The following is a 15,778-nucleotide window of genomic DNA, read 5'->3' as shown; positions in this document are numbered from 1 at the left end:
ACAAAATTATTGAAAAAAACACTAGCAAGTAATTTCTTTGATCCCTTTCCATCAGGATATGTGCAATCTAGACTACTATAACTACATACAGTGACTGTTCTAAAGCACCTATTACCATAATATTGGGGTAGATGTTATATTATTTAATATAACAATTTATATCCAACATATATCATATATTTATCAAAACATAAGAGGAAATCAGGAAAGGAAAACTATGGAGGAAACTCTGATGGGGAAATGTGTAGCTCAGGGACAGACAGACAGACACCTTGCTATGTTAATCCCTGATGACTCCTTTTGGTGTCCACAGGCAAAGGAAAGTGAAGCACTGCAGCAACCACTGCCTGTAACTGTGCCTGGAGAATACTTTTTTAACCAGCAAATGCACAAAGCTCAACCAATTTTTTTTTAATTTAAATTGCTAAATCCAAAATATATGTTCCCAACAGCCTTCCCAGTGACTAAGTAAGCCTGCAGATACCTACTTGTCCACTAACTAAGATACCTCAGTAGCTGTCCACTGAGCCAATACAGAAGTCTTTTCTTATTGAGCAGCATGGTGTATAATCTTCAGCAGGATTAAGAAATCAAACTTTTCCTTTCCCATAATACCTGAAGAGACAGGTCAAATGAATACACTTATAAGAGAAAGACAGGTAAGATTTCACAAGAGCTCATGCTTTTCCCCTGAACACAGGGGAAAAGAAGAAAAAATGTGTTGTGCATTTTCCTTATTTTTTTCTTGGAACCTGGTGTTTATGGGTTCCACTCAGAGGATGAGAAACTGAGCTTCAAATACTCCTATTGTTTGTTTAAAGCAGGAGTTTGTTTCTGGGAGCATGTGCTTCTACAGTCTGAGATAAACTTCTTACCATTTCTGCTATCAAAGCTTTCCTGCAGCCCTTTTCTTCTTAGAAAGTGAAACTTAAGCCCATCTCTTAAGGCTTCCCTGCCAAGGGTTTAGATAATTGAGACTGCAAGCATCTCTCGATTAATACAATTTTAACACTTGTATCAAGAAGATTATGGTGTGGATAATAGCAGGGCGCTTAGGGTTAGGTGTGGTGAAGCTGTGCCTAACTCTTTGACATGGATCAAGACACTGAGATGATTGCTTTAGTCCTCCCTTGTTAAAATTCTAACTGGTGTCTCAAAAATTTTTAGTTATACAACAGGTCATAGTAGGAAACATAGAAAAATATTTCCAATATGAATTAGAGGTTGGAGAGGAAATACAAGATAAAACTACTTAGGACATGGTGGTGAACACAAGTATTCATGCTTAAGTTTTGTATCTTGATGATTGTGAGAACTGGGGTGTCACCTCCTCTAAAAAGGCAGAGCTGTCACTGTAGCCTAAGACCTGATTTTCTTCTATTTAAGATGGAGAATGCAGTCACAGAATGCAGGCATGGCCCACTTCTGCTTAGCTCTGGGTTTGGAGTGTCCTCAGAGAACAGAAGTCTGGCAAGGCAGTGAATTCTGTAGCCTAGATAGGAAGGCTGCCTAGGGTGGACAACAATTGCAGTGGTGGAATTTTGTGATAGATATTCTACTGGAAATGTCTCGGTGTTGCAAGACACACTAAAATCCAGTAATGGAAGATCACAAGTTTCTGGTTACCAGCATCAGTCTTTGAGTTGAAGCTAGAGTCCTACAGATGAGATGCTTTGTCTCTAACTACCCATCACCTCACTGTCTCAAAGGGAAATCTTTGGGTGAAGAAATAGACAGAAATAATAAGAGACTTCATTGTTCTGGTATTCAAGAAAATAAGATTGTCAAGGATGTTTAGACAGAAGAATTTTTGTTGCTGAAATATTGTCAGGGCAAATTGCATAATTAGCGACTAATTAACAATGGAATATTGACAGTTCAGTAAATGGAAGTACAGTGTGACCCATACCTATCATTCTGTAAGGCTGCCTTTGGCAAGCAGAGTCAGCTAGAAGTTAATACTATGCACAGGCAATGAAAAGAAAAAAAATTACAAACAGGGGAAATACTATCATGTTTCTTTATGACAGCTCATTTTGTGTACTTAAAAAGGTGGTCTATAACTTTTTTAAAAATTTCTGTTTCTTTTTCTTTTTCTGATTCTGCTGCTGTGCTTGTTCTTCTTCTTCTCTTCACTCTTGGATCTGTCAGCTTCTCTGAGCTGAGCTCCTTGGGGATATTCCCTTATGGGGAGTCCCGCTTATTTCAGTTCTCCCGGTCAGGACAAAAACTCCAAAGCCTGTTAGGATCTTGTTTCTCGTGTTTATTAGGATGTTATCACAAAACTTGTCAGGTCTCTCCAGACTTTCTGCACATGTTTAATGCATCACAACCTGGCACATTTTGTTCAGATGGTACAAAATGGCCTTGTGGCTCACTTTGGGCTTTGAAGGCACAAAATGGCCCCGAACTACGCAGTTCTTTTATCTTTATACTTATTCTTATGCAATTAACAGTAGACACGTATATTATTTTTCTTAATGACCCAATGACCCATCACCTGGGTCACTGTGGCATTTTCTATCCAATCAGTTACTATTACCCAAAAACCTCTAGAATAAGAACATGAAGAAGAAAGAAGGAAAAGAAATGAGTTTAAATCCTCCATCTTGTGTTCTGCTTTCTAAACTATTTCAAACTCTAAACTAATTTTTTCACCCAGTGATTTAAGAAAACTCTCTAATTTACACACTCACACTTTTAGATTTTCTATCTAACTTTAACAGTTGTTTTCATGTAACACCATGAAAACATGCCCATAAATTTAATTTTGTATGAAATTCAGTGTTCTCTTGGATCTCAGAGCTAAGCATCAGAAGCAAGAACACACACTCTGTGTTTCAGACTCCAAGAGAGGTCCTTTAGAAAAGCAAGTGTACCAATGTGCACAGATTCTGATTCTGCCATACAACAATTTTCTTGGTATGAAAGGGCTGACATCTACTTGGACTGATGCTTTGAAATTCATTATTTTAGTGGTCATAATCCCAGAAAGAAAATGAACGTTCTTTTGAATCTCAACATAGTGAGAGACTACACATTCCCCTTTTTAAATTTTCTAATAAAAAAGGCAAGGAGAATATATCACAGTATCCCCTTTGATACTTTTGCATTATACTTTTTTCCTCATATATTCATATATTTTATTATATCATATATTTCGTGATATAGCAGACACATGTGTAGATAGAGCCAGGAACATAAGGGGGAATGTGGAAGGGGACTGGTGCTCTCAAACATCATTTAAACACTTTGTACTTTATCTGGTCTTCATCAAAACCACCATATTATAATCTAAAATCTTCATAATCTTCTCAAAGAATATGTAGTGTCAGAAGAGGAAATTTTTCCCAGTTCGTGTCTACATTCTCCACCAGAAAACAGATGGATGGTTTGCACTGTGAAGGGTAAGGAATGTACCCAAGCTGAAACCATGAAAAATGCTTGCTTGCATTTATAGTGGTAAGGTGGAACTTATGGTGACAACTGAGTTGAATGTGAACAGTCCATTTAAATAACCTAAACTGTCAAGCTATTCCTGTATAGAAAACACTCTATGCACCATACAATTCAAACAAATTAAAGGTAGCCTTCACATTATTGAATCAGTTTGAATTGCTTTACATTGTGAGCTATGCTGGCCTGACAGGGTTCGACAGAGTATAAACTGTTTCATTTTGGTAGCTATGGATGCTCCAAAGCCAGGGAAAATCTCTCAGAAGTTAACAAAAATCCATAACCATTCTACTCTGACTCATTTTGTTGTAAAGTAACTTCTGGACAGATATCTAATGAGATTAACAAGATTAACAAAAACATCATGTCTCCAGTTTTAAGCCCAACGACAGTCTGTTCTTATCAACAGGCTTCAAGACAAGGCAGTAAACTAGATCAAAATAAGTTCCATCAAAAATATTGTTTTCCACTTTTGTTAAAATAATGCATTGACACTCAGCATTTTAAAAGCAGCTCCTGAACGTCCTTTTTAGGCATGCTGGGAAGAATGAGATTAGACTGTTTGATTTTTGTGTGACAGATTAAGCTTTCAGCACCTCTGTGCAATACTCTAGAAGCACAGGAGGCACTGATGGCTGCACACCTCTGTGTAAGGGACATGGACTCTCCTATTGACAACAAGAATGGTACTTGCCAGACCAATGCACATGATAAAAACCCAAATTTCATTGAGCAGAGATATCTGAGAGCCCCTAAAGATCTTAAAGAGACGTTGCAGTTTAAATCCTACCCAGGAAAGTAAGGAGTGCTTTGAGGTAGAAGGAATTATTGGGAGGTAACTTGCTGCTGATGTACTAAAGCAGCTGCTTTTGTGATTAACTTCTATGTGCATGCTCTTTCCCTATGATAAAGTTGATGAATGCAAGGTAGTTTATTTCTTTTTCATGCCATTCTGATCAGGGATATGAACATTTAATTTTTCTGTATCCCACCATAGTTATTTCTTTGCCTGTGCCATTTTACTGTCTTAGAGTCCTCTCCTGAACACAGTTAGGTGTATCATTGGCTCCTATCCCTCCTAATAAATGAGATTGGAGTGGAGGAGCCAGTCAGTGTTACTCCTCCACCCACATGGCACAGTACTTATCTGATCTTTTGATATCCCTTTCTTACCTGGTCAGGAGCAGAGATGGGAACCAAGTAGACCAATACTTAAAGTGAATATCTCAACTGTGACATTACATATGATCTTGAGCAGAGGTCCTTTTGAGCATCTCTTTTTGAAATTACTCTCTTGAGTATTAAACCAAGTAGCCGCTGGAAGCTCACAACAACTTCCAGAGCCAGTGAAGTAACTCTTGTTTTCACCTGCAAATTGTTTGCAAACAGATAAAAAATCTCAAGTGCTTCTTTAATCCCTCTTTTACTAGGAATTGTACATCTCTTTCTTGCTTGTAGAACTGAGAATTTATAGATTAAAAAAAGGGATGAGTTGGCAATTGCTGTTAGAGCTTTTCTTTCCTGTATTTCTAAGGGAGTGCTGAATATGTGCAAAAATACACTAAGGTTTTAATTAAGGTGGAAAACTTCTCCTAAATTACTGTTTAAAAGTAACGAACAAGCATGTTGGCATATTCAGCTATTTTCTAGTCACAGATAATTAATCCTTCATAAATGGCTAGCAAACTGTAACAAAGTCTAACAAAGTCTCTGGAAAAAATGTATAGCATATTCTTAAGGAACTATAAGGACATATAAATATTGCATGCTGCATTCATTGAGCCAATTAAATTGCATTTAGCAGTGGGAAAAAGCAGAAATGCAGCATTTTCCATATAATGAATCTACTACTCCTCTTGGCTCTTTTGACTCCAAGTTAAATGGAAGCAGGAGCAAGCCTCAGGTAAGTAGTCAACTGTTTAGTACTGTGTGCTTAAAAAAAGACTGAAATTCAGCCCACTGTTGACATTCATAGTTGGTCTGTCTAGTCAATGCCACGAAGATTACCTGTTAACAACCCTTGTCTGAACTTAAGCAGTTAGAAAGGAAAACATTCCTATATTTTGCATATAAATATATGTGTGCATGTGAGTATGTGTAAATAAAATTATCTTCACTCACTTTTATAATCTTGAATATGAAAATGACTGTGTTGCTCAACAGATACCGTAAAATGCTCTTATAAAATTCCCACGCAGATGTTTTGATAAGGGTGTCTCTCAAAAATAAACATATCTCTTTGACCACTGGATTTAATAAACGTAGGGAATACAGCAGTTTGCTAGCTTGTAGCATATTCTAAGACTGGATAAAGAAAAGGAAGCTTAATTTATCATCCTAATTACACTTTCTTGGCATAAAAAAGTACTGTGAGATATAACACCAGGGCTTGTTATGAAGACTTTCTTCATTTAGAAGAAAACCCTTCTAATGAGTGTGATTTGTTGTAAATGCTTTTTTGTCATTTGAAGAGCTCTTCTATAGACATTGCAGACATGGTTCCCCTGAAAAACCCACTGTGTTGGTTTGAAAGACAGGTGTCTGCTAGGGAAGACAAAAGCCTCCCTTGGAATGAAAATGTAGATCCCCTCCCTCCAAATTATTATGATTTTGAAATCAAGGAGCTCTCAGGCAGAGATCTGGGGATAGGAATAACATTTCTTTACTAGTATGTATAACAAGGCAAACAAACAACAGTAACTGTGTTGACAACAAAACAGATCCAGGGTACCCATGACAGCCTTCTCGGCTGAGATGGGAAGGGATGGAGGAGAGGCTTTGCTTCACAAACCCCTCGGGCAGACAGTCCCGGTGCTCCTGCAGGGCTCTGAGGAACACTCAGCTGGAAAGGCAGGAATGAGCTCAGTTCCCAGGCCGGTGGCCGTGGTGTATCAGCAGCTCCACTGTGGTGCCTGGCACTGGGCAGGACAGGGGATGTGAGGCTCGAAGACAAAGACAAAGACAAAGACGAAGACGAAGATGAAGACGAAGAAGAAGAACAACAACAACAACAACAAGAACAATAACAACAACAACATGAAGAATGAAGAACGAAGAACAAGACCAAGAAGAACAAGAAGAACAAGAAGAACAAGAAGATCAAGAAAACAAGAAGAAAAAGAAGAAGCAGCAGCTCTGCCTGGGTTATGACGAATTCCTTTCCCCAGGCAACAGCTCCAAGTGTGTGCCGCTCTGAAGTCGGAAGAAGAGAGCCAGCTAGCCGCTGCCCCCACCCTCCCTTTTTACCTGCCCCCCTTCCCCCCTGGGCCCAGCCAAACTCTTTGTCTTCACAAACACCCACTAAGTACCATCAGTCAGGTTTCCCCACAACTAATGGGGAAAATTCTATAGGTAAGAAGAAACAAAAGAAAAGACACCTAAACCCCCAACACCCACCAAGCTCTGTTTTTTAAAGGCAAGAAGCAAACAAGACATGCTTTCATGTCTTTGTGTTTCATCCTTTGTGTTTTGGTGCTGTTACACCGTGTGCAACAATAGGGGAAGAATTTTAACATAAGTGAGAACAAAGAACATAAAATAAAAACGGAAATTAAATAAAAACAATATTGTATCTATTTTAGAAGTGCAAAGCCTGGATTCCTCCAATCCCAGGAGCCAAAGAAAGGATAGAGAAAGCCAAGTCCTTCAATTATTCATTGATATAATTCAGCAGCAAGCAATTATTGCCTTTGGTTATAAGGATTCAGTTGGCATTGAGCAATTAAACCAGACGTCTTCTTGAAAAAGAAACTATATAGCTTTGACAAGACTTTAGCACTTATCCCCAGTTGTCTTATTGCATTCAAGCTGTCATCTAGGAGAACATTTTTAGTAGACTTGTGATAAAATAAAATATAGTGAGTTATAGTTGTGTTTATGTAGAATGTGGGTCCCTATACACATATATCTCCTGTCTGCTATGGTCTGATCATGATTTCATTTCAATAAGATTCAACAAGGCATTATTTTAGGATAAAATTCCTTTTTTCTCTACTGTGGAGGACTTATTCAATTTTCCTTTATTTTGTAAACTGGATAAATGTAGAGACCAGAGATTCCAACTTCTCAGAAGAATGTCAAAGTGTCTTTAAATTGCCACAAAGTGTATTCCATAAAGACATGAAGGGAGAGGAAAACAAACAAAACAATCTCTCTGCTTACTGAGAGTGATAACAAAAGAAATTAGATTCAGTTAGTCATTTAAATTCTCTAGTATGCTTCTTTCAAATGTGTTTGCAAGATGCTTGCATTTTTTTCATATCTTGGAGTAGCTTATCTAATCTTATGTAAACTTTTGTTTTCACCCTCACTTTTCTCTATATCCAGTTTTAGTGGGCTTTGACACTCCTTTTCAAATAAAAATGTAAAACATTGGATTAATGTATTAAATGAAGAATTCAGCTTCTATGTATTCCTGTCTGTTGTGATTTACAACTGTATTGGGACTGCAAAATTAAATAGAAATCATAATTATTAATTTTAACTTTTCACAAAATCAACCTTGGTTCTTCCAGAACTGGTTCTGCAAAGTCCAGCAAGGCAAGTCTGCCATGGGATGCAAGCAAGATGCTCCCAAAGACAGGACTAATTTAAGACTCTGCTGGTGACAGACATCACACACTTTTTATGTTGAGCTTATATGTTAAATTAGTGCTTTGTAGAATAGGTGAATGCACCTCCCAGAACCAAAATGCTTGTATATTTTCAGGTATGTAAGGCTTATATGTCTAATCCAAAATGATAAGATTATAAACAAGTGCCAATGACAGTATTTATGCAGCTGTTGAAAAATCAGTCTTGACAATTGGATCATTTGACACAATGATTTTTCTTTTGATCCTTCTTAGGACCATCAGAAACACAGTATCAGCCAGCCATTGCAGATATCCAAGCACCTTCAGAGCATCTGATGGTTTGCATCATGTTGAGCAAAATGGAAAATTGTTACTGCAAAGCTAGAGATCTATAATTCTGTCTGGAGTGTTTAGATTGACTAATGAAAGAGATCACAAGTCACAAGGGGTCACAAGTAGGTTCTACTGTTGATTAAATGACACCCAAAATGTTGTAGTATGTTTATTCAGTTCTGTTAAAATTGTTATTATTTTGTCTGTTTGGTATGTTCCTGGGTCTCCCCCATTTACTGCCTTGGTTGGTTCCATTTGTCTGTTATGTAAACCCCTCCCAGTTTTCCTGAATGTTCCCGTCAATTACCTTTACCCTGCCCCATCTCCCCATCCATCATCATAAACCCCACCTCTCCTTCCAGCTCCTTCTATGTATATCATCCCTTCCTCCACACACCAATAGGTTGTTATTGTTCCCACCTTCTTTGTATCCCCATTGGTCCCTGACATTGTAACCTTCTCCCCTTACCCCTCCCTCCATGAGCTCCCATTGGACCCTGGACTGTGCCCGCCCCTGAGGTAAAACCCAGTACACAGAGGTGCTCTGGGCTCTCTTGGGTCCTGAATTCTCCCAGCCCAGGCCCTTGTGCTCATCCCCTCTCCTGAATAAACCTGTTCCTGGGAAGTACAGCCGAGTGAGTCTCCTCCCTTTTGCTATCACCCACGACGCCTGATTAGGTAGAGCCCGGCAGGATTCGGTGCTCTGAAGGTTCTGCAATGGGATTGCCTTTCCCCTGCAGTTCCACACTCCTGGCGACTGCCCATGCTGGAGTGGTACCGTAGAGCTAGCCCAGAGCTCTGGTGTGACCAAGAGCAGTGTCACCAAAATAGGCCAGGGATGTTGTACCTGGTTCTAATGTAATCCTTGAGGACTTTTTCATGGAAGTTTAATTAATTCCCCTGGTAAACACAGGGCCTGGCAAAGGTAATTTGAAATATCTACTTCTTTTAGCAACTATATTGCAAGGGGATACACATGCAATACATTCTTGCCTGAACTATTTAAAAAAAATGTCCTTTGGGCTTTGGGGATAGACTGCTACCTCATTAAGCCTAGTGAAATGAGGAGGGCTGGTTCTCCTGGACACTGAAGGAAAACAGTTTTACCTTTTGGTCCAAAATAGCAGATCTTTAAACTGTAAGTTGAACCCACTGTATTAACAAAGATCTTCCTGAAGTTTGATTAGTAACTCTTACAAAAATACCTCAACAAACCAACCAAGAAATTAAGATGAGTTCAATAAACAAGATCAAAACTGATTCAGAGTGATAAAAATCTAAGAATGTAACTGAGAAAAGTGTTGGGTTGCAAAAGATGGTGCTATGGTAATAAACACTTAAGGATCCCAGTTCATTTCTGACTGTGACACTTGGGTGACTCACAGCAGCTGTAATTGAAAGGTTATGACCTGGCTCCCTGTTTTGGGTTGCAATGCAAGATGTAAGCAGAAGTATGTATTCTATTGTTGTACTACACTAGGAATTGCGAAGCAGTACGACACAGACTCTAAGCTATGTTGCTGTCTCGGTTCTAGAAGACAGGTGTCTGCTAGGGAGGGCAGGAGCCTCCCTTGGAATGAAAGAATGTAGACCCCCTCCCTCCGAATTATTATAATTTTGAAATCAAGGGGCTTTTAGGCAGAGATCTGGGGGTAGGAATAACAGCTCTTTACTAGTATAGCCAGGCAAACAAACAACAATAACTACAGCATTAACAAGAAAACAGAACCAGGGGCCCCGTGACAGCTTTCTTGTCTAAGACGAGATGGAGGAGAGGCTTTGCTTCACAAACCCCCTCGGGCAGTCAGTGCCGGTGCTCCTGCAGGGCTCTGAGGAACAGCCGGCTGGAACAGCAGAGATGAGCTGAGATCCTGGGCCAGTGGCTGAGGTGTATCAGCAGCTCCGTGGCGGTGGCTGGCACTGCCACACGTCCCGGCAGGACAGGGGGTGCGAGGCCACCAACAAAGAGGGAAGAAGGAGAAGAAGCAGCAGCTCCGTCTGGGTGATGGTGAAATTCCCTTCTCCCCACCGCAACAGCTCCGCGCCCAAAAATGTCTTTCTCTGAAGGTGAAGAAAAGCCCGCCAAACTGTTCTCACCCTCCTTTTTCCTGCCCCCCTTCCCCCCCTGGGCCTGGCCGAACTCTTTGTCTTTTCTCAAGCACCCACTAAGTACCCACAGTTTGGTTTTCCCCACAACTAATGGGTAAAAATTCCATGGGCAAGCCAGAACAACAGAAAAAAGGACACCTAACCCCCAACATTGCCCAAGAGAGCAAGTTTTATTATTCCATATCTTCTTTGATAGATAGTTCTGAGAAGGTCTGAGAAGTAAAACTCTCATTGGTCATTAAACCAACACATCACCATCATTGTACAATTGGAAAACCACCCCTTGACTGTTTCTTGCAAGTAAACAACAAGGATCTAAACAACACCTGCAAAGGTTGTTGTCTTTCTCCAAGGACTGTTTGGATTCCTCCCTATGCTTTCTCAGGCCAGAGTGAGAACTTTGTGTGACTGAGTTTCACAGAGGCTCTGTGCTCCCTGCCTGCTTTCAACATCCAAATTCTATTACTATCTGTTGAAACCAGATGGGGCAGTTTTCTTTATCTCTTTCATGGCCCATCCCTCATAACTGGGGAATATCTTCTGTTGATGGGCCAGCTGTTAAAACCAGGTGGGGCAGTGTTCTTTGTCTCTTCCACAACCCATCCTCCCTCCAGGGGGATATCTTCTGTTAATAGGCCATTGAGTCTCGTTATATGACTGATAAAATTACATCATCCCATTGTGAGATACTCCATCCAGGGGGAGGAGCCAAGCATCTAAACCTGTATATCTTTAAAAACTCAGAACACCACAGCAGCCTTTCTCCATTGAATTCCCAGAGGAGAGAGACTGGACCCATCTACACCACTGGACCTGCAGAGGGAAAGTATGCCCTTCTGTGGGATCATTACTTCAACAGAACCATTTCTGTCACTCCAGAACAGCAGCCACCATTGAATCAGACTGCTACCAACACCTGACAAATAGGGTGTCACATTGTCTTCTGACTCTATCAGTGGGTTGTTGTTTTTTATTTGTTTTCTATTTTTGTACTATTGCATTTTTAATTTTCCTAGTAAAGAGCTGTTATTCCTATTTCCATATCTTTGCCTGAAAGCCTTAAGATTATAATAATTTGGAAGGGGTGGTGGAGTGATTTACATTTTTCCATTTCAGGGGAGGTTTCTGCCTTCCTTAGCAGACACCTGTCTTTTCAAACCAAGACACTCATTAAGAAAAGGTGTAGTTAATGTGTTTGGAGTCCTACTTCTCAGAGAAAATAAATCTACTGGATTGACAATTTAAAATCAGGGAATACAATAGCATGGCAATAGTATAGACCTGTCCTGGAAGTCCACATGCCCAGACAGCCAAGTAATCAAACACAATAGATTCTACCTCAAGACACTTCTTGTTACCTTGGGGAGAATCCGCCCAAAGGTTTGCTCTGGATGTTTGTGCAGAACATCCTCTTTTTAAACAGCTTATTTCTACTCTATTCCCTGGCACAACAAGGGTTAAAAAGATTTTTTGTAAATCTAATTTAATTTAGTTTTTCTTTCAGAGCATATCCTTTCAAGAAATAACTGAGGCTTCACGAAAGCAACACTTTGCATTTAAACTATAACTCTGGAGGGGGAAAAAGGCAACAAATTAAATGCTCCCCTTTTCTAGCAGAGAATACAGCTTTGGCTTAGTGAGCATCTTTTATCATTCAGATATGCTGTTGTAGTACTCAGCTATGCTAAATATTTATTCAAAAGGAATTCTTTTTGATTTTACTTTTATTCTCATAAAATGTTCCAATACGGTAATCATTATCCAAATTATTACTCAGATGGATAGTGCCACCATTATCTTAATTGTACATCCAACCTTGCTGCAATCCTTGTAACCACTCTGCTTATTTCAAAAGTCCACTTTCAGCTATTGCACAGAAATAAAAAGCTTTAACCTTGGGAGAGAAGCAGAAAAGGAAAAATCTTAGGTTTAAGATTTAAATGGTGTTTAAAAGAGTGAAGGGCAGAGGGAGGAGCAAATGATGTTTTTACTAGAAACCACCTTAAATCAATCTTAGTGTTGAATGAACAAATAGTGTAAGATGCTAATAGATATGCATATTACCAAGCTAAAGATTTAGAATCTTTTGAGATCTTTCCTAAATTGTGTAGGAAAGGATATTTCTAATATATATGCATATTTTATATTTATTTGGTATATATTGGGTATTAATTGGGTATTTATTTATTGGGCATTGCTGATGGTTTTAAATGTATATTTCATGAAAGGATCCTCTATTAGAAATTATATATTGCCCCTAAAAATGTTTTAGTTGTGAGTTAACAGCATATATTGATGAAAAACTCATCTCCAAAAATAGAAAATAAATATGAAGCAAAGGAAAAATATACAGTCTGGACAACATGAAGAAAATTGGAACCAAAGAAATTTGGATTCACTGATTAAAAAAATATTACTGCTGTAACTGCGTGGAGGCCAGGGAACCGGCCAGTTCAGAAAGCCTGACTCTCCCCTGGAAAGCTTCTCCCTAGGCGAGACAATTTTTTGTCATGCAGAGAAAAAGTGTCACTCCCAGAGGCCCTAGAGTTGAACATGTTAATTTGTTACACCCTATTGGTTTCCCTCCTTATCAATCCACCCTGATACATGTATCCAAGTTTTCCCCGCCCCTCTCCTTTCCTATAAATGCCCTGGTTTTTCTGCAGCTGGGACAGCTGCTGTTTACTGTGTCCTTTCACTGAGGGCCCTGCTATAATAAAGGCTATTTCTCGGTGGAATGCCATACAGCATTCTAGTCTCTCTCTCCGCGTCGCCTGCACGCTGCTGCTGAGCTGAGATCACTCGCTGGGCAGAGGATGTGCCTGCGCCCCTGGGCAGTCCTTTTCAGGACGGCTTCTTCAGGGTAGTCGCGGCACCCCTGTCATCCACCCTGCTGCGGCATAACTGTATCATATGAGGGTATTAAGTGTGCTGTTTCTCATAGAATCATAATGCACCAACACTATTACATTCTTCTAAAAGCTGCCCTTTAAACTTCCAGTTTATAGAGTACCTTTGTGAAGGAGCACATGGAACAGAACAGCAGAGTGGGTTATTCCTTCCCTGATGATAAACAAGCAGTCTGTGGAACTTCACCTACTTTCTCCTCTGGTGTCAGGCCCTGATGTTTTCCCCTGCATAGGCATCCCAGGCATTCTAGGAGGACTGCAAGAATGAAACTGGGAGAGGGCACCTTTCCTGGGGGAGTGTAAGGGATCTATCACAGAAGAACAGCACCAGGCCATTTGCTATAATTTCTATGTTCCCTGTTTCTCTGTTACCACTCTCCGCCCAGTTGCAGCCAGGGGAACAGGAAAAATAGTATAGCATGGAACAGAAGAACTAAAAACAAGGCCCTTTCCCTTTGCTGTGATGGAAGTGCAACTTTATTTCTTGGGGTCCTGCAGAGAAGAAGAGCAGGAGCAAAAGAGGAAGAATATTAATAAGCGTCTTTTTTTGAAGGCAGGGGGAAGAGGGCGGATTACTTTCACACAACCAATAAGGGGAACTGGGGAGAAAGAGATAAGGGATAGAAGCTTACAATTCTACATTTTTGGGGGTACATTCTTTGGGTCATACCATTTTTCCTAATGCATTACAACATCTCACCCTTTCTTATCATATAAAAAATTTTGAAGGGTTATGAGATTATCTTAATACAGGTCACAAGTTTGTCCACCACTTGTGATTGGTGGGCTGGTTAGATTTCTTCTGGTCCACTAGTTCTATGTGGTTGATCTTTGAGGCAGAGACTAAATTCTTGAGAGCTTTTAAAACTAAACAATGGACAATCCTGAATGCTAGCACGATTAGAAACAGAGCAACAAAACCAACAGGATTGTTTTGATTATTGAGGTTCACCACCCTGTGAGTCCCCAGCCTTAAAACAGCTCGCTAAACCAGTCCTCAGCTTCTTGCTTCACCTGTCCAATCAAGTTTTTCATCTCTCAGAGGGCTCTGTGGATGTTGGGAGCTTTTGAGGACAGGTTTAGGCAGCAAAGTCCTTCAAATTCCTGGTATTTGTGTCCATGCAGCAGCAGAAGAAAACCTATGGCAGCCCGATTTTGGAGTGTGGCCTGTCTGGTAATATCTTTTTCTTTGAGGAGGGAGCTGAGGGCAGCTGATGTTAAGTTGGCCTGTTTAATCACCCAGCACTCGAGCTGTCCTAATTCATCTAATGCCTTGGCAGCTGCAACCCATGGAAGAAATACGGATGCATCAACTCTTTTTGATTTTGCCTAATGAAATATATCTCAATCTCAATTTGAGTCTAAAATATCAATGCCTCTTTTGTGGATTTCATGGGTCGAATTGTCTTTCTGAGTCCCTCTAATAATTTTGGTTTGGTTGGGTGCTAACAGGGACAGCCGTCCAAAAGTGCAAGGCCCCCCTCCAAGGCGAGATGGGACTCCTGCCCATGCTTTATCTCCACAAATTAGAAATATACCTTTAGGGAGGATTCTTGGATGTGAGCGGTGAGGATCTTCTGCTAAGACTTAGCGTACCACACCATTGTTTTGCTTCGTATTTTTTTCTGGTACTGGATTATGTGATTGTATAGTTTTGTATCTGGCAGTGAATTGTAAATGAAGTGAACACAAAAAGGTGCAGGGGAGGAACCTAATAGCTCTAATTCTTGGGGCTCTTTATTAGCTCAGGGCAGTGGTAACCACTTTTCTATAGGATTTTTCACTGACACAGCCCGCCGTTTATGGTTTTCATGTGCCTGGTCACTGTGTGTTTTGGGAATTGTATTGGACTTGGGATCACTAAAGCTGGCTGTAAAATCTTCAGCCTGCAGTGGGATTCCTACCAGACAGGTGGACATAGGGTCTTTTGCTGTTGCAGTGGACAGGCAGTTATAGTCTTGTTGAAGTGTGTGCGCCAAGGTCACCCAGATGTTCTGTCATGGCTGAGGGATGATCCAGACAGCTGCCAGGCTGCTCAGCATGAGCAGGATGACAGCAGGGGTAGGGCTCATCATGGGTTTGAGTGTGAGGTAGATGTTTTCTAAAAGAAAAGAAACAAACATTTTTAAAGCATATTCACGGTCAATGTGTAGAGGTCAGAGAGTAACCAGAAGTTAGGAAGGTTTCTTCTTGTTTTTCCCAGCAGCATCTTCTTTTGGAAGCAACAGCCACTTGTCTCTCTTCTTCTTCTTCTGCTGGGGCAGGGTTTTTGGGAACAAAGGGCTTTACCCATTTCTGAGGGATCCATCGGGGGCCTGAAGGGGTGGATACACATGTGTAACCATGCCCCCAGGTGACAAGTTCACAGGGGCCCTTGGTTTGTCAAGTTTCAGGGTC

The sequence above is a fragment of the Cyanistes caeruleus genome, chromosome 6 (genome assembly GCF_971803275.1).
Source record: "Cyanistes caeruleus chromosome 6, bCyaCae1.hap1.1, whole genome shotgun sequence".
NCBI classification, from domain to species: Eukaryota; Metazoa; Chordata; class Aves; order Passeriformes; family Paridae; genus Cyanistes; species Cyanistes caeruleus.
Note: the sequence above shows the minus strand (reverse complement) of the source record.